The sequence below is a fragment of the Ictalurus furcatus genome, chromosome 15, assembly GCF_023375685.1.
Source record: "Ictalurus furcatus strain D&B chromosome 15, Billie_1.0, whole genome shotgun sequence".
In the NCBI taxonomy this organism is placed as follows: domain Eukaryota; kingdom Metazoa; phylum Chordata; class Actinopteri; order Siluriformes; family Ictaluridae; genus Ictalurus; species Ictalurus furcatus.
Genome location: NC_071269.1, coordinates 16062031 through 16081042, shown reverse-complemented (window position 1 = coordinate 16081042; position 19012 = coordinate 16062031).

Sequence of the window (19012 nt, the reverse complement as noted above, 5' to 3'; positions counted from 1 at the left end):
ACAACAATAATTCACTCGATTCTCAATTTCAAAACATGATACAGATACAATAACAGCAGAAAAATGCGAAATGATGGCCCTATTTAAAAAAAACAAACAAAAAAAAAACAAATAGAAACCCTCATAGAATTTGTAATGGTTTGAATGGGAATTGTATTGGTTTTAATCGAAACTGTAATGATCCCTGTGGTAATTTGTTGCCTTCAATTGGTATGTAATGTTCTACTGAAAATGTCTCCAACATCACTGCTATGTCATGGCTTCATTTGCTCCTTTTATCTTTCTTAATGTCTTGTAAATCTGCAGTATGGACAACATCCTTCAAAAATCTGGTAATTTGTTATCTTCTGTTGGTGGCATGCTATGTCTAGCGGATACCATTAAGGATCAATAATGGTAATGGTAATGGTTTTAATGGTTAGCTGATGGTTTGTAACTTGTAGTGGAAACCGTTAGAATTTCTGTGATTGTTTCTATTGTTTTTGTTTTTGTTTTTTAAGCTTGATTGTTTGTTTGTTTTTAACAGGGGGTGCATTATTAAGTGAATTATACTAATGAATGAATAACAAGGGATCTTCCCACATTGTTAACTTCGTTTACCGTGTACTACCACGTCAAATGTTCCTGAAAGACACAAGATGTCGGTTTAACTGTATACTGAGAGCCGAGTCAAAAAGCTTTTCTCTTTATTGGTATAATTTGCTCTTTGGTCTGCTCTCACATGTAGCCTATGTTTCCTACTCTACGTCGTCTATGTACGAATATTTCTCAGTCAGTTTCACTAAAGAGTCGACTCTCACTTATACTCTCTTCTAATTCCCAGGTAGAATCCATTACCATTTATGAATACTTGTATAATCAGTTGTTTACTTCCCAGTTGTATAGGTTTATGTAATTTTAGAATTAGAATTTTAGAGGAAGACAATCAGTGCCTAAAATCAGTGTGCTGAATTTATGTAAAAATCTGAACTGATATATTTTCCTCCTTCGAGCCATAGGCTATTGAAAGCTATAAGACAACACACAAGAGGGCGACAAAGGCCGAGAAGTTCTGTTATCCTCAAGCCAGTCGTTTCCTTTTCCTACCAAAAGATGTCTCTTTTGTTTCAGCAACGGTACATTGATAGAAAAAAAAAATAAAAATAAAAAAATCCACTTTCCCCTCTTAATTTTCTAGAAGAGGAATGACCTCACATGTCTAAACTCCGGATAATGAAGAACAAATGTTGGGGTGGCCATTGGAATCTCTGGTATCACTAACATTTGTTCTTGGTCAATGCAGAAATTACGTGACTGTCCAAACATCTCCTCTGACCCACCTTTGATGTCAGTTGTGTAGTGTGTGTAAGCTATGACAAAATAAAAAAATAATAATAAAGAAGAAGAATGATGAAAAAAAGTCAGCAAGACAAACAGGCTCACAATAGGGAGAGATAGGGGCAAATAAAACTAGGTTCTTACAGGCCACTGAACCTAATATATATTATTATTAATTACGATTTCATTTACACAATATATCTAACAAAAGTTCAAGGGCACAAATTCTTATGCAAGGCAATGTAATTAATCAAACTTTACTAGAGCTATATAACCAAAGCTCTTTAAGCAATACAAACTATTCATCTTGCCTCCTGCTGCTGCATTCCTGGCCTAAGTTGAGCAAACAAATATTCCATGCCTTAGATGGGACTGTGATCAAGTTAGTAACAGCTTACTCACCCATAAATTTTCTTAATACCTCAGTTCACTCAAAAATGAATTGTGTTAATGTATTGTGAAAACTAAATTGATTCAGTGATATTGTCTAGAAGTTTGTGATGCTGCATTTGTCATACAAGTGAAAGGCTTAAATAGTCTAGCACATTATATGGGGCTATAATGAGATGAATTCCTTTATTCCAGTTTTCTCTAATTAAAAAAAAAAGTTATTTAAAATCTTTGGTTATATTCATTATCAAGATTCTGTACTTTCCTTATTATGTCTCATGACATTTTTGTGAAATGTCTCTCATATAACACATTTCTCCCATATAACACATTTTGTCTTGTGTGCAGAAGATAGGCACCACCCTATTAAGTATAGTTTGAAAGTTTCTTCTGCAGTCATGTTTGACCTGTGATTGTGCAAATGATATATGCAACATTACAATGATAATCTTTCAACTTGGTCACAGTTTTAGCTCCGTTTCTGAGCCACAATTTGCACCACACCCATTCACACATTGGTCTGAGAGCGCAGTGCACACTTCCACCCTTTGCATTAGCTCAGCTGGAGTCCATAGTTCAGGGCACAAAAATGCACTTATCATGCATATTATAATATGTGCTGCACTGTCTCTGGTAAATTTGTGTGTGTACTGGGGAGGGGGTGCATGTGCTCTCAGAGAGTAGTTTTAAATCGACTCCAAATATGTATATTGGGAGGTAGAGGTCACACTGAGGTTAGCTTATAAGCACAGACCCATGATAAGAGGCAAGAAAAGAGAGAAGAATGATGAGAGGAAGAGGTTAAAGCATAAAAATAGGTTAAACTATGAAGTATTCTCATCCATACACGCTACATCACTCAATGAGGAACTCTGTAAGTTTCATTCACATCTGGTGAGAGATGTACACAACTTAACTGTGTACAGCAAAATTAAAAGAAATGGGGTGGACTCCCAGGCTTGCAATCAGTATTACTGGGATAGGCTCTGAAGTCACTGAAACTCTGATGTGGATAAAGTGGTTGCTAATGATGAATGAATGAGTGAATGAATGAATGAATGAATGAAATGCAAACCAAGAAAAATATTTTTCAAAAGTAACAAGTAAGAAAAGCAGCAAAATGTAAATTTGTATTTGTGAGCCATCTTTGTGTCTTGTTTAGATCACAACAAAGCATAGAGTGACAAAATGAATAAAGATGTGTTTGGTCATTGAGTCACCATTACATTTTCTCCATATTTATAACTTGGAGACATAAGTTGAATTAAGGTTTTGAACAAACACAACTTTTAATGCTTATAATCAATGATTACACAGGGACTCTGGACAGTGAAATTACTTTTTCATATTATCATGAATAATTGGAATGTGTGATTAAATATACACTGGATATAAAAAAAAGTTTACACACCCCTGTTAAAATGATGTTTTTGTGATGAAAAAAACCCCAAACATAAATCATGTAGGAACTTTTTAAACCCTCAATATGAAATTACAACATATTAAAAATCAGAACCATTTTACGTAAAAAATAGGAAAAATAAGATACAATAACCTGGTTACATAAGTGTGCACACCCTTTTATAATTGGGGATGTCGCTGTTTTCAGGATGAACCAATCACATTCAATCTCATGTACAAAAGTAATTATCATACAGCTGTCATCAAAGAAATTAGTCTGATTAACCAAAAATAAAGACCAGCTGTTTCTGTAGGATTTTCTTGACATCTTGATTTCATCTGACTGCTGAAGCCATGGTCTACAAAAAGCTGACAAAGCTTGTACAGAGTCTCACTTTCGAAGGAATTGATTAGGGGTAAAAAAAAAAAAAAAAAAAAAATTAAAAAATTAAAAAATTTAAAAAATTTAAAATCCGAAACATTAGACGTACAATGGAACACCGTGAAGACCATCATCAACAAGTGGAGAAAATGGAGCACCACAGTGACATCATCAAGAAAAGGATGTTCCTCCAAAATTTACCAGGAAGTAAGCTGTACTAATTACTTTCTGCATGTCACAATCTCTCATATTCTTCACATGTCCGGGCTATGGAGTGGCAAGATGGAGGCCCTTTCTCAATCCAAGCCAAACTAATCATCCCAAACCATGTGGCAAAATGTATTATGGTCTGATGAAACCAATTCCAAAAAGTATGTTTGGTGCACAAAAAGCACATCAACAAAAGAACACCATACCCATGGTAAAGCATGGTGGTGCCAGCATCATGCTTTAGAGCTGCTTTTCTTCAGCCAAAACTGCGGGTTTTATCAAGGTGGAGTGAATCATGAATAGCTACAAATACCAGCCGATTTTAATGCAAAACTTTCATGTGTCTGCTAATAAGCTGAAGATGAAAAGGAATTTCAGTTTCCAGCATGACAATGAATAGTCTTCACTTATATAGTGCTTTTATCCAAAATGCTTTACACTGTGTATCATTCACCCACACACACACTCACACACCAATGGTAGCAGAGCTGCCATGCAAGGCGCTAACTTGCCATCAGGAGCAACTTGGGTTCAGTGCCTTGCCTATGGACACTTCGGTATGTGGAGTCACGTGGCCCGGGAATCAAACCGCCAACCCTACAATTAGTGGACAACCTGCTCTACCAACTGAGCCACAGTTGCCCTTTGACCAAATGACCCAAAGCATACATCTAAATCAACAAAAGAATGGCTTAACCAAAAGAAGATCAGTGTTTTTGAATGACATAGCCAGAGCCCAGACCTGAATCGAACTAAAAATCTGTGGGGTGACCTGAAGCGGGTTGTGCACAGGAGATGCCCTCACAATCTGATGTATCTAGAATGTTCTTGCCAGAAAGAGTGGGAAAATATTGCCAAGTCAAGATGTGCCATGCTGACAGATTCTTACCCAAAAAGACATGGTGTAATAAAATTAAAAGGTGCTTCAACAACATATTAGTTTAGTAATACTCATGCACAGTTATACAACTATTTTATTGTAAGTTTTAAATTTTTCCCTAAAAAGTTTCTGATTGTTTTGAACTTTATTTGTACATTGCAGATTAAGGGTGTGAACAAATCTGACATGAGTTATCCTAGTATCATTCTTTTGCTTACTTTACTTTAGATTTTTTTTATATCCACTGAAGCTATAAGTGCTATGTAAAACATAAAACATGGAACACACAACTAAAAATGGTTGTAATAATATTCTTTCTTTAGACCACCTAGTGGTTACTTCTTCCCTAAAATAAACACACAGAGTATGCACAAATCCTCTTGTAAACTGTAATGTGGTCAAATAACAGGAAATGAATGTGTACTCGTTACCCTGCCAATCGGTGCCAGTTTTGTAAACAGAAATATATGTAGGACATGGGCAGATGACACACAGCGCTTAGCAAAATTCCTACAAACCATTACTAAGAAGTGTTCTGCCATGACTTCCTTTTTATTTCACCCCTTGCTCTCTCTGTGTAACAATGTGAGAGGTGAGGAGGGGCAGCTTGTCAGCACAAGTTTGTGTTTCACAGCCGACTGCCTCAGACATGAGATCATATGATGTCATTCAGGTTCACTTACAAACACATACATTGATATGTGTGTGTGTGTGTGTGTGTGTGTGTGTCGGTGTGTATCTGTGTCTATGTGTGTATGTAAAGTTCTGGGGGAAGAGAAAAAGGCCTTGATTTCAAAACAATTCCCTGATCAGAGCTTAATATAGAAAAGTGAAAATCCACATTAAACCAATATACTTAAATGTATTAGAAAAATGTTTGTGCTAGAGTTTTGCTAATCTTTGGTAAATATTTATTTCTAATCTTTCACTGTATTGTAGCACAATGAAGATATCCAAACATATATGTCTGCATTCATGCTCCACACCTTATTTGATTCTCATCCAATCCCTTCTTACACAATTTCAATTCTTCCAGCCTTCGTGTGTACTGCTATAACAGAGGAGCTGTCTTGAAGTTCTGATATAGTGTGATCGTAATTATCTGGCTGGCATTCTTCATGAGGTCATTGTAATAGCAAATTACAGTCTTGGGTGGCAAATACTCCAGGCTAGTAGTCACTTGGGAATAGTTATATCTCTCATGAAGGACATGAGTGAATTGCATACATACATACACCCATCCAGGTGATTTTGCCTGCAGGCTGGAGTACTTGGATCATCTGTGCTGAGGTGTGCATGCGGTATACCAAATAAACAAGCTGTGTTGGGATATGCTGTCATACAAATTGACATCATTGTTTTAATTAAACATCTGTTTTCACTGATGCACTGCGGATGCAGGTGCCACTACCTGTTCCATTCCACTTATAGCTGTGAATGGACCATTTCAAAGCACAATAATGAGATCCACCTCTACACTGTTTATTATAATTAATAATTTACAGTCATAGTTATTTGCAGTTACAGTCAACATTCAAACACAGCATTATCAGACCTTTTCATTATTTTCTTCAGTGTGTATTAAAATAGTTCATCTTTTTATTTCTGCTTTGTGGTCCAAAGAGATGTGGAGCAGTTATACATGGTTAACGGGTACATATTTATCCACATTCCTCAATGTATCAGTGTGTGTGCCTGTGCTTGGGTCGTTTAATGGGGTGAGAGACAGTTCTTTTACAGAAGGGGATCAGTCATTCATAGCTGCACTGCTATCAACCCCTCCACATTCCTCCTCCCAAATAAGGAGAAAAATACTGGATCTCTCTCTCTCTCTCTCTCTCTCTCTCTCTCTCTCTCTCTCTCTCTCTTTCTCTCTCTCTCTCTCACCCACTCAATCCCCCCTCTGTGAGAGAGAATAAGGTTATAGTTTTATTAACTTACTAATTATTGGCTCATTTTTTTATAAGTACTGTTGTATTCAACTGAAAAGATATTTCTCATTAAATTTTAGCTCTACGCCTCCATTTCATTTTGCAGGTTGCTGTTTGCTTGTTTAGCTGAAGCCCTTGTTATTGTGTTGGCTTTCTCTGGCCGGAGGCTTATATACAGATGGTGTTATGGCTGGGCGCTGATGTTAGATGCGCAAAGAAGAGTGGAGCCGCATTCTGTCTGAGTCTAGGAAGACATGAGCATTGATGTGAGGAGCTCAGAGGGGAGGCCAAGGCTCTAGTCTGCTGATCCTGTCATGACACTCAGTCATGGAGTGGCTCTAATTACTCCTGCTCTTTGCCCATCACTTCATGTATCATGAACTTTTTCATTCCCCAAGGTACAAGTATGTCAGGTACAATAGTGGCCCTGCTTTAAAGTATGTTAGTTAGAACTGGTATACGGTAAATGGTCTTAAAACTGACCTGTCACACATTGCAGGCAAATTCCACATTATATGCTTAACATATTTTGATTAAAGGGCAGCATGATAGTGTAGCAGGTAGCATTGCCACCTTAAAGCTCCAGGGTACGCAGTTTGATCTTGAGCTCAGGTTACTATCGGTGTGGAGACCTGCATGCTTTTCCCATTTTTACATGGGTTTCTTCTGGGTTCTCTGATTTTTTCTCAACTCTTAAAACATGGCAGCAGGCAGACTGGCTATGCTAAATTGCTCTTAGCAGTGCATGAGTGTATGAAAGTACAATATGTCGACATGATGCCCTATGATGGCCTGGCATTCCATCCAGGTTTTATTCCCACCTCATGCATATTCCTTTGAAAATCTCCAGATCCACTGGTTCTGGAGATAAAATAATGCTGGATTCTGCAGATGAATTAATGAATATTTTAATAAAATAGACCTCTACATAAGTGAATGTCTTGGCCCAATGTTCCTAATTGTCCTCTATGGCCACAGGCCTGTCTGATTGTAAATCTGTGAGTTCTGGTTTAATGCACCTAATGGACTGTGATATTGACATCTGTAATGGTCTTGCATGAAAGACCAAACAAGAAATGCTGAAATAGCATATGTAGCATTTAATAGAAAATTCTGTTAAGACTAAATTGTATAACACTGGATGTATGGGATTTTAACTGAATCGATAAATGGACTCTTTGAAATAATTAGACCATTAAAACAATTAGATCCCGACGGAAATACATTAAGTGGAATACATTATGCCAACTAGCATTAGGAAAGTGAAACTACAAATAAATGTTCTTGGGAAGGTCAAATTAGTTTTAAAGATATAAAATATTTACTTAACTAAACGTACAAAATATGTACTGTATTTTAACTAAAGGTACAAAAGATTTACTTTAACAAAGGTACAAAAGATTCCACCTCAGTGATAAGGAAAAACGCATATTTTAGTGGCTTTTTTAAACAAAAATGCATACAGAGTGGTGTTTTGGACCCTCTGAGTTTGTTTTAGAACAGAGTATTCAGTAAACAAAGTACTTCAGGGACACAATTAAAGGAATGCAATTGAAACCAACAATTATGTGGGGCAAATCACAGAAGAACAAGGGCTCATGTAGAACAGTAGGCTCATAACTAGGCATACATCTTCAAATCTTCTTTGTCTCTTTTACTGTTTCATCTGTATTTTGGAATCCCCCATCAGGCCTGAGAGTCATTAGTGTGTGTGTGTGCGTGTGTGTTTGTGTGTGTGTGTGTGTGTGTGTGTGTGTGTGTGTGTGTTTATTTTGATATCTTGATGGGGACCAAATGTCCCCACAAGAATAAGAATATCTGACCGTTTTGCCCTTGTGGGGACATTTGGCTTGTCTCAATGAGTTTTGTTTTGCAAAAATGGCAGCTTTTATCGGAAAAACTAAAAGAGCCAAAAGATTTACTTTTGGATACTGAAGTTAAGGTTTGAGTTAAATTTAGGTGTAGGTATATGAAAATTGGGTACATTAATAATTATCCTTATAATGATAGTAAGACAAACAAGAGTGTGTGTGGGTCTGTTTGTGTGTTAGAGAGCAAGAGAGAGAGAGAGAGAGAGAGAGAGAGAGAGAGAGAGAGAGTGTTTGTGTGTGTGTTGGCAACTAAATAAAATTCTCATGCTTTTACAGTGTCCTGTGCACAATGCAGCTGTGTCTGTGTGCGTGTGTGTGTGTGTGTGTGTGTGTGCGTGCGCGTGCGTGTGCGAATCTTCTGATTAGATTAAAGCTAGCCTGATCCTTCAGCAACACAGGGCGATGAGGCTCTGTTGCTCTACTGTGTTGACTGTGTTGCAGCTCTCTCCTCACTCCACTGCTGTCTGATTGACCATATCATACATGATGTCAACAGAACCCATGGATCATTCGGGGCATATAGGCAACATAAACAAAAAAAAGGCCAGAGATGGTTTTACAGGAAGATGTATTTTTTTCTCCATTCAGTTACCATTCAGTAAAACTTGAAAACGTGAAGCAATCTATGCGCACTGAATTTTTCTGGATAAAGAGTTGTTTGGTGCATGGAGATCAGTGATTCCCATCCCCCCCACCCAACCCCCACCCCAACCCCTCTCTCTCTCTCTCTCTCTCTCTCTCTCTTCAGGAGAAAGAATGAGATAGAGAGAGAGAGCCTACCATAAATGGTTGTGTTTGTAGAGAGGGAAAGGGCAAGTGTGTGAGTGAGTGCATGTGTATGTGTCTATTTGTCTGTGTGTCCAATTCCGAATCCATGAAAGTATGCCTGTGTGCTGTCATAAGTTTGTTTGTCCTTCACCGCTAAGCCTCCACAACAATGTTGAAAAAAGATCATCAAAGACATCTCTCTTGATTATAGAGTTTGTGTATGTGGGTGTTGGTCTCTCTTTGATTGTGTGCTGCTAGAGAACATAGAGAAAGAGAAACAGAAACAAGAAGAGAGAGAAAGAGATTTCCTGGCAGTTTGCTGAGCAATATTGCCCGGTAGCAGCAGAGCCATTCTTTGGCACTCATTCATTTCTCGGAAGTGCAGTAGGCTTACCTTTTAAAGGTATAATGAATCAGCTAAGCCAGATAGGATGGACACACACATTGTAAGCAGACACTCAGTCTAAGACAGCTTCAGTAAATTGATAATAACAGGAATGACCCTGTCCTTACCACACCCGTCGCACCGCCTTCTTCCAGTGATTCAGCCAGAACACAAACACTCATACACACTGCCCTTGACTGAATAGTCTGGTCAAATAAATGTTAACTATATGTATGTTAACTATAAATGTTAGCTAATATATTTAGTTGTTTACTAACAAAAAATGTACCACAACTAACGCAAATGTATTACAAAGTAAGACTAAAAACTAGCTCTGCCAACCACACACCTTATAAACATATTTGTCCACATGAAAGAAAGAATTGTAATTCACCAAACTTTACCGATATTTAAATGGACAGATTTCTTATACATTATGCCCAAATGTCTTAAAGATTCCCACTGACTAAGCAGCACAAAGGCAAAAATCCTTTTAACAAACAGTACCCCTACAAATGCTGCGAGACAGCAACTGAGCACTCGAGGACAAATACTGAAATATAGACCTAACAAACCAAAGCAAATAAAATAATCAGTGACTTATCAGGTGTGGAACATGTCAACGTCTCATAAAACTCTGCTTTGTCTGAGTGGGCCCATCTGAAAACTTCCACTCAGTCAGACATCATCAGTGTTTGTGAGTGTGTGATACAGAGCTAAGCCTCTATGACACTGTTAAAATGGGTTTAGATTTGTGGAGTAAGAGGGTGCACATATTCTCCCCAGTGTATGGAGAGAATCACGTCTGGTAAATGTAACCACAAAGCTCTTAATATAGCACATGGATTGCAACCTCCATTATGTAAAGTTACTGTAACAGAATGGTAGCTCAAATTCCTAGCACATTCCTAAACTGACTTAAGAGTATCTGTGACAATGTTAGGACATTATCAGCCTACAATCAAAAATATAAACTTTAATGCTGCAGTCCAGCTAGCAGGAGTTTAGTCATAGCTAGCATCAAGTTTAGTCCAGGTTTCTTGTCTAACATTCTCTATGTTAATGAAATGACAGTGGTAAATTGGCTGCACTTATATAGTGCTTCTGAACCTTAGCAGTTCTACAACGTATTTTACACTGTTTCTCATTCACCCATTCACTCACAAACATGCAAGGCGCTAGCTTGCCACAGGGAGCAACTTGGGGTTCAGTGTCTTTCCCAAGGACACTTTGGTATGTGGAGACACGTGGGCCAGGATTCAAACCTCCAACCATTACGATTAGTGGACAACCCGCTCTACCACCTGAGCCACGGCTGCCCCTATAAGCTTTACTAATGAGAGTAACATTGTGAAATTGTGTTGTACTTCTACATTATAGCTATTAGAAAGTAGTGGATTTCTCCCTGTGTTTGTGTGGGTTTCATCTGGGTTTTCTGGTTCCTCCAACTGTCCAAAAACATGCAGATAGGCAGATTGGCTACACTAAATTTCCCTTATGTGTGAATGACTGTGTGAATGTGTGTGAATGGTGCCCTGCAATGGATTGGCATACCATACAGGGTGAATGCTCTAAAATTTATTTTATTAGTTCTTTTGGATGGAATTCAAGTAATTATAATTGTCTTTTTTACATTATAATTATTCTATCTCTGTAGCTGTTGTACAGACTTCTGATACCTACACTATATGGCCAAAAGTTTGTGGACACCTGACCATAACACTTATATGTGCTTTCTGAACATCCCATTCCAGATTTACTGTTATAATAACCTCCAAACCATGTCTTCATGGACCTTGCTTTGTGCACAGGGGCACTGTCATGCTGGAATATGTATGGACCTCTTAGTTCTAGTGAAGGGAAATTGTAATGCTACAGCATACAAAGATAAACCTATACAATTGTGTGCTTCCACCTATATGGCAACGGATTGGGGAAGGCTCACATAACGTGTTTTGAAGATCAGACTTTGATAGGATCCCTGTTATTTCAATATAACAGGGCGCTCACTCACACCTGATCGATGGAAATTATGGAAATAAGATGGACTCTTATTTCACCTTCAAATTAACTGCTAACCCTAGAGGTTCGCATACTTTTGGTACTCACAGATATGTATTTTCCTCAATAAATAAATGACCAAGTATAATACTTTTGTCCTATTTGTTTAATTTGGTTCTCTTTGTCTACTTTTAGGACTTGTGTGAAACTCTGAGGATGTTTTATTCCATATTTATGCAGATAGATAGACAATTCTAAACGGTTCACAAACTATCAACTAGCACCACTGTACAGTATGTGTGTGATGTACATGTGTTTATCCAAATGCAATTAAAAAAAATTAGTGCCTACTGTAGTTGTAATCAGTTATCAATTGGCAAATTAAATGCAAATAAAGTTAAGCTGGAAATCAAATTCAATGTCCCTGTCAGTGTTTATAAAGCTAAAAAGATGAAACATTATTTGTCTGTATCAGTCCAGGCAAAGAGGAATTAACATGGCAACGTCGGTGACAGTGAGTCATGTTTAGAGTCATAAATTGAGTCATAAAATGAAGAAATCTAGATTTAACATTCACATCTGAGTAGCCTAGGGTTTTTTTTAACAGAATTAAAATAGACACTCTAAGTTTTCACAAAATGTAGCATAGTAACACTAACAGTAACAGTGCCATAATTTAAACTATGCTACAACATTTAAAACTTTTCTAGCACCTGTGCTACCTGCTCAAAAAGGTATACATGTATAGCACTGACTCCCAGTGTTTACTTAGCTTCCTTAAAGCTCAACTGGTTTCCTGCAGTGTCCTGTAGTTGGGCAAGATAACTCTGGTCTTACACATCAGAATCACAGACTCTGACTCATAATGCTATAATATCCATTTACAATTTAACAGATGGTACATATTGCTTAATTCCTCAAGGCATTTATGAGTGCATGTATAAGAAGATGTTAAAGACTGTGTGTGGGGGGGAGGGGGGGGTTTATATTTTGGTGGGAACCAGATGTCCTTACAAGGATGGGAATATCTGACAGTTTTGACACTGTGGGAACATTTGGCTAGTTGCCCTAGCATCAGAAGATTGCAAGTTTGAATCCCAGTGATGCCATAGCTATCCCTGGCTGAGAGCCAAAGGATGAATAATTGGCCATGTTGTCTGGGTGGGAGGCATGGCATACACTCTCTTCCCTGTCAATCACAATGACACTGGGCAATCGTGCACGTCTGTGAGCTCATGTATGTGGAAGGGGGCAGATAGTGCTTCCCTCCTAGTGTGTTACGGTGCTTTGTGATGCAGCATGAGCAGCAGTTTAAAAACATGTTGGCTGGCTTCACAAGTCTTGGAGGAGGCACGTGTTAACCTTCGCCCTCTACAGTTGGTAGCTGTTGTATGATCGGGGAGAGCTGGCTTGTGGGTGGGAATTGGCAAGTGAACAATTTGTGGAGAAAATAAGGTGGAAAAATAAACTATTTTTAATAAGTAAGTCTATCTTGATGTTTCATTTTCATGAAGTTCTTGTTGTCCAAATCTGTATCTTAAACAGCTAACTAAACCTTCATCAACACCTAGCCAAGTAGATTTTATTAACAGACACTGCTAACACAAACTCTCTAGTAAGGCCTCTATTCTCCAGATAAAACGGATGTGTAATCACTGTTATATTCCAGTTTTAAGATTCAATCCTCGTACTGTGATGTGAAGGTAACATAGTAATAGTAATAGACAGTTTTAGAGACTGAAGCAAGCAAGGTAGTCAAAGTCTTGAAACAGTCTGCCAGCCTATTTTATTACAAAACTGCACAACAGTTTACCTAAAATATTGATTGCGTTTAAATGGTAAAGGTTCAACAAATATAAATTCAATTGGTTTATTTTTACTACTTACTGCACTTCATAGTACATGTTTAGACAGTTTTTATTTCCTTATTTACTTTCACTTTTGACAGTTCACTTACCAGGATTCTCTGCCTAGGCACTAAGGACTCTTAGGGAGTATTTCTGGGTTGCAAGTATTTTAATTAAAACTTAAATAAACATATTTCAGTGTTGTGTATGTATGTCTATTTATGTAAACTAATATTGGAAATAAAATCATAATAATATGAACACTTACTGTATGCCTCTAAACGTCCACACTGTGCTTAGTTTATTATCTGGCTCTACTTTTGTCCGGTATTAAGGCTGAACCCAAAGCAAACAAAAGCTGGATGAACAGAACAACAGGAATTCAGGATACGTTGAGAGCTCAGAGTTCTTCCCCAAAACTCATTGTCATCATCAATAACCAAGCAGACACCACCAAGTGTCTATGATCATCAATGGCAGCTAGTACTATATGGGGGACGCTTAAATTCAAACATATTCTTACTCCTGTTGAATTGAACATGGTTTTGGAATTGCTGAATCTTTGTGGTGTGAGTAAATTTGTTTTCTTTTAAAACTGAGGTTTCTCAAAAGTTGGACCCTTAGTTCATATTTGAGTTTCAACATTGTGGGCTGACAATGGGCATTAATGCTCTCTGTTCTGCCATACAACATTGGTATTGGAAAAAATGTGCTATATCTGTCACCAGGGCTTCCTGTCGAAACGGAGAACATCCCAAAGCAGATGAGTCACATTCATCACCTCTCCCACTGAGAAATCGCCTCATGTGTTTTTCTGTATGCCCTTAAAAATATCTAGTTAAATCCCCAATGAGAAAAAAAGAGTATCATGTCTATACAGAATTTATTCAGTTTATTATTTAGTCATTTGTTATAATACTGTAATATCACACCATTAAAGCTATAGACAGAAATGTGTAGACAATTTCTGGCTCCCTGTTCTCAGTGTCCAACCTTCATTTGTTTAGTTTTGCACTAAAACGAAAAGGCCTATGTAGCTAATAAGTAAAATTATAACTTAAAGCTGCCATTTTAGAAAACTGAAAAAACTGCAAACTGCATTCATCACACACTTGCCCCAAATTGTGTTGTTAAATAATCTAAAACAGATTTGTTTTGTGTGGTTTCTGACACTGAAAGACTTCTTGAAGCAGAATCAATTTTTGTCCTCAGGTAGGAGTTGTAGAGAGTGCCTAAAGGTGGAATTTATGTGAATTGTGTGGATTGTGTAGTTTTATGTTAATTATGTTAATTAAATAGTTTACAGATTATTTCCATACATTGGGCCAAATGCATTTTGAGACATGATTTAGGAATTCTTTTTCTCCACAATTTGGTCATTTACCAATTTCACTCTCACCAACAAGCACTCCTCTATCACTTTTCCTCCCACATCAGCTCCCAACCAAGGACGCTAAACACTATTCCTTCTTATTTTTACATTTTCATTTTTTATTTCAAATTTTCCAGTTTTACTGTAAATAAATACTTGTGTGTTTACTTAGGCAGAATGTGAACATTTGCAGAAATATCTACTCCAGTATATAAATGTGCTCCAGACAGAGGATGTGATTTTTCTTACTTTGACAAGCTTAGCTAAAGATCTGATATGTGAGGAAAGGCTTATTTGTCTGCCACCGTAAAAGCAAGATCTTTCTTGTTTATTTTTCCTCCTCATTTTCAAAGTTGATTCGCTTCATTGAACTGAAATTCACTAACTCTAAAGCTGCTTCGTTATGTGTATACAACACAGTGCATAATAATATCTCATATAGTTTAGATTATTTTTTTGGGCCATTATAAATTAACATTTATTTATACTGATATAGTTAATTTAATCTTAGAAAGCAGGCCAATAGATTTTCCTTCCCTCCCAAAACAAAGGCAAGCTTTTATGCATATTGTGCACATTCTGAAAACTTCCTCTAAAGTCTCTTTTTGATTGTAAGGCTCATCTTAAGCTGTGTGCCATCTTCTCTGTTAGAACAGCTGGCTCTGCTCTACATTTATGAGTTCTCTGAAACTGCATCTGTGTGTAGCTGTATATTTGGACTGACGGCTTGTTGCCACCTTGTCAGGCATCAGGTTGGCAGTAGTTGGATCTGTCCTCATTTGCTCTCTCTTTTTTTATTGCTTTAAGTTTCCCTCCTCCTTGGGTCTTTTCTAACAAATGGGAAATTTGGTCATGCCTGTCTCATCTTGATCTGTGCAAACTGGCACAGGCTCTGAGGCATACAGAAATGTTATGGTGATGTGCAAAACAAACCAGAGAAATGCAGGACAAGTAGATGGAAATCACAAATGACCCTGTGACTGAATGTTAGCTTCTGACATTTAAACATGCACATGAAAAAAACTAAAACAAAGAAATGCTTTAAACCTGAGATCTAAGCGCTCTTGAAGAGTTCAGCACTGTTCCTCATTAGCGAGTGATGTGTTTGCAGAGATTATATAAGGAGTCCCTCTATGTATGACAGCTCTGTCCAGCACACCATTAACAACTAGTACATATTTGTGCAACTGATCAATAAAATCCTCAAGCAACCCTGTAAACAGGTATCTCTCTTACAGTTGTAAACTTATATATCTTCCTAGCTATTACAGTATGACAATAAAATCTTTTCATTTTGTTGTTATACTGTATGAATGTACAAATTTTCACTGTCAGGAAGGTTTAACAGTCTGCAAAAAGAGATTGTGTCTACTTCTGCAAATATACTATGTGACTATTAATAGCTATTTGATAGACTTACAGGGGCGCATGGTGGCTTAGTGGTTAGCACGTTCACCTCACCTCTCCAGGGTCGGGTGTTTGATTTCCACGGTGTCCCTATGTGTGCGGAGTTTGCATGTTCTCCCCGTGCTGCGGGGGTTTCCTCCGGGTACTCCGGTTTCCTCCCCCAGTCCAAAGACATGCATGGTCGGCAGATTGGCGTGTCCAAAGTGTCCGTAGTGTATGAATGGGTGTGTGAATGTGTAAGTGATTGTGTGCCCTGCGATGGATTGGCACCCTGTCCAGGGTGTACCCCGCCTTGTGCCTGATGCTCCCTGGGATAGGCTCCAGGTTTCCCCGTGACCCTGAAAAGGATAAAGCGGTATAGAGGATGGATGGATAGACTTACAGGAGAATTTTTCTTGGAGCCATCTCTTTATTCTACAATGTATATAAAAAGTCTACACACCCCTGTTAAAATGACCTTTTGATTTTATTACACCACGCAGTCTTTTTAGGTAAGAGTCTATCAGTGTGGTATATCTTGTCTTGGCAATATTTCCCCACACTTTCTTGCAAAAACATTCTCGATCCATCAAATTATGAGGACATCTACTGTGCACTGTCCACTTCAGGTCATCCCACAGATTATTGCTTGGATTCAGGTCTCGGCTCTGGATAGATCATTCAAAAACATTGATGTTCTGTTAGTTAAGCCATTCCTTTGTTGATTTGGATGTACGCTTTGGGTCATTGTCACGCTGAAAGGTGTAATTCCTTTTCATCTTCAGCTTACTAGCAGACACCGGAAGGAGTTGCACTAAAATCGGCTTGTATTTATCGCTATTCATGATTCCCTCCACCTTGATAAAACCCACAGTTCTGGCTAAGGAAAAGCAGCCCTAAAGCATGATGCTACCTTCACCATGCTTCACCATGGGTATGGTCTTCTTTTGTTGAAGTGCTTTTTTTTTGCATCTCAAACACATTTTGAATTATGGATTTATTATACCTTTAGGAATTGGTCTCATCACACCATAAAATATTTTGCCACATGGTTTGGGGTGATTTAACTGGTCTTTTTGTGAGAAAGGGCTTCTGTCAAACCACCCTGCTCCAATGCCTAGACATATTGTAACAATATCTGCTGGAGACAAGCGCGGACGGGCAGGGCGGCGTGAGCAGACGCGACGTGAGAGGAATAGCAGAAAACAGACTAAGACAGCCGAACAGTACAACTGGGATAAGGCAAGGAATCGTAAACGTGAATAACAGGCAGGAAAGTCCAAGTACCAGGGAAATCTAGATTAAAGCTAAGGCTTGGTAATATCACTAAGTCACGAGAACTGAGCGTTTACTTCGCGAGGGCGCGAAGGTTAACGAGGCCTTTTATAACTTATCAGCTGCATAGGTGCTGGTGATCAATACCCAGGTGAACTTGAGTGCGGGCATGGCTGGGAAGTGTAGTCCCTGTCCGCCATGTCTGTAAGCGGCGCCGCCAACTGAGTATTGCGGCCGCGAGTTCGCCATGGCGTAACACATATGAATGTGAGAGATTGTTGTCATATACAGACAGTAATCAGTATTGTCAAATGTTCCTGCAAGTCCTTTAATGTTGCTGTTGGTCTCTTGGCAGCCTTCCTGGTAAGTTTTTGTCCTGTCCTTTTATAAATTTTGGTGGGACATCCTGTTCTTGGTGATGTCACTGTGTTGCTCCATTTTCTCTGTTTGTCGATGATTTCTCTGTTTTCTTTGTTGATGATGGCCTTAATTGTGTTCAATGGTACATCTAATGTTTTGAAAATTCTTTTATACTCCTCACCTAATCGATATCTTTCAACAAGTGAGATAGTATGCATGCTTTGTAAGCTCTTTGCAGACCATGGCTTCAGCAGTTGGATGAAACCAAGAAGATGTGAAGAAAATCCTACAGAAACAGCTGGTCTTTATTTGGGGTTAATCAGAATAATTTCTTTGATGACAGCTGTATGATAATTACTTTCAACATGAGATTGAATGTGATTGGTTCATTCTTAACACAGCCAGATCCCCAATTATAAAAAGGTGTGCAGACTTATGCAACCAGGTTATTGTAAGGTCCCCCCCCCCCCCCCCCCAATTTTTCCCTGAAATGTTTCTGATTGTTTTTCACTTAATTTTTTAGACTGTAATATCACATTGAGTGTGGGAAGTTCTGACATGATTTATCTTGGTTTCATTTTTTTTACATGACAAACCTGCCATTTTAATAGGGGTGTGTAGACCTTTTATATCCATTGTATATTTATAATAATGGCTCTAATTACATAGTGAAAAATAACTGTAAGCCAATTAAAAATTTGGCTTGTAACATATACAGTATGGATCGTATATTCATGTGCAATGGTTTTGGTTGTATAGAGACACTGTTGCATAGAAATCAATTTGTATTGCTTGAGTTATATTTATAGACCCTATTTTTAAAATGTTTCATTATATTATGTCGATATAAACTTTATTAAATGTAGTGTAACTGGGTTAACGTGAGTATGCATTAACCAGTTAGAGTGCAGTCATTTTAAATCAGTCTTTATTATCCATCTGTATTTGTGCTGAGTATGTCTCAGTTTATCTACATCTACATCTTATCTCCACGCTTCTATTTAAATTCTGTTGATATATGAGGCCAGGACACAAATGGATCATATATTAATGAAGTCAACCCTTTGCCATGGTGATATTGTGTGCATTTTCTAAGGGAAAAAAGATTATGGTTCCATTGGGTGTGTCTGTGAAGCAGATATGAAAGTACAACGTTGCAAATATTTACAGAAATGCTTAGCAATGTTATATTTGAGTTTTTTCTTCAAAGGGCATAACTGTTATGTTCCATTACTC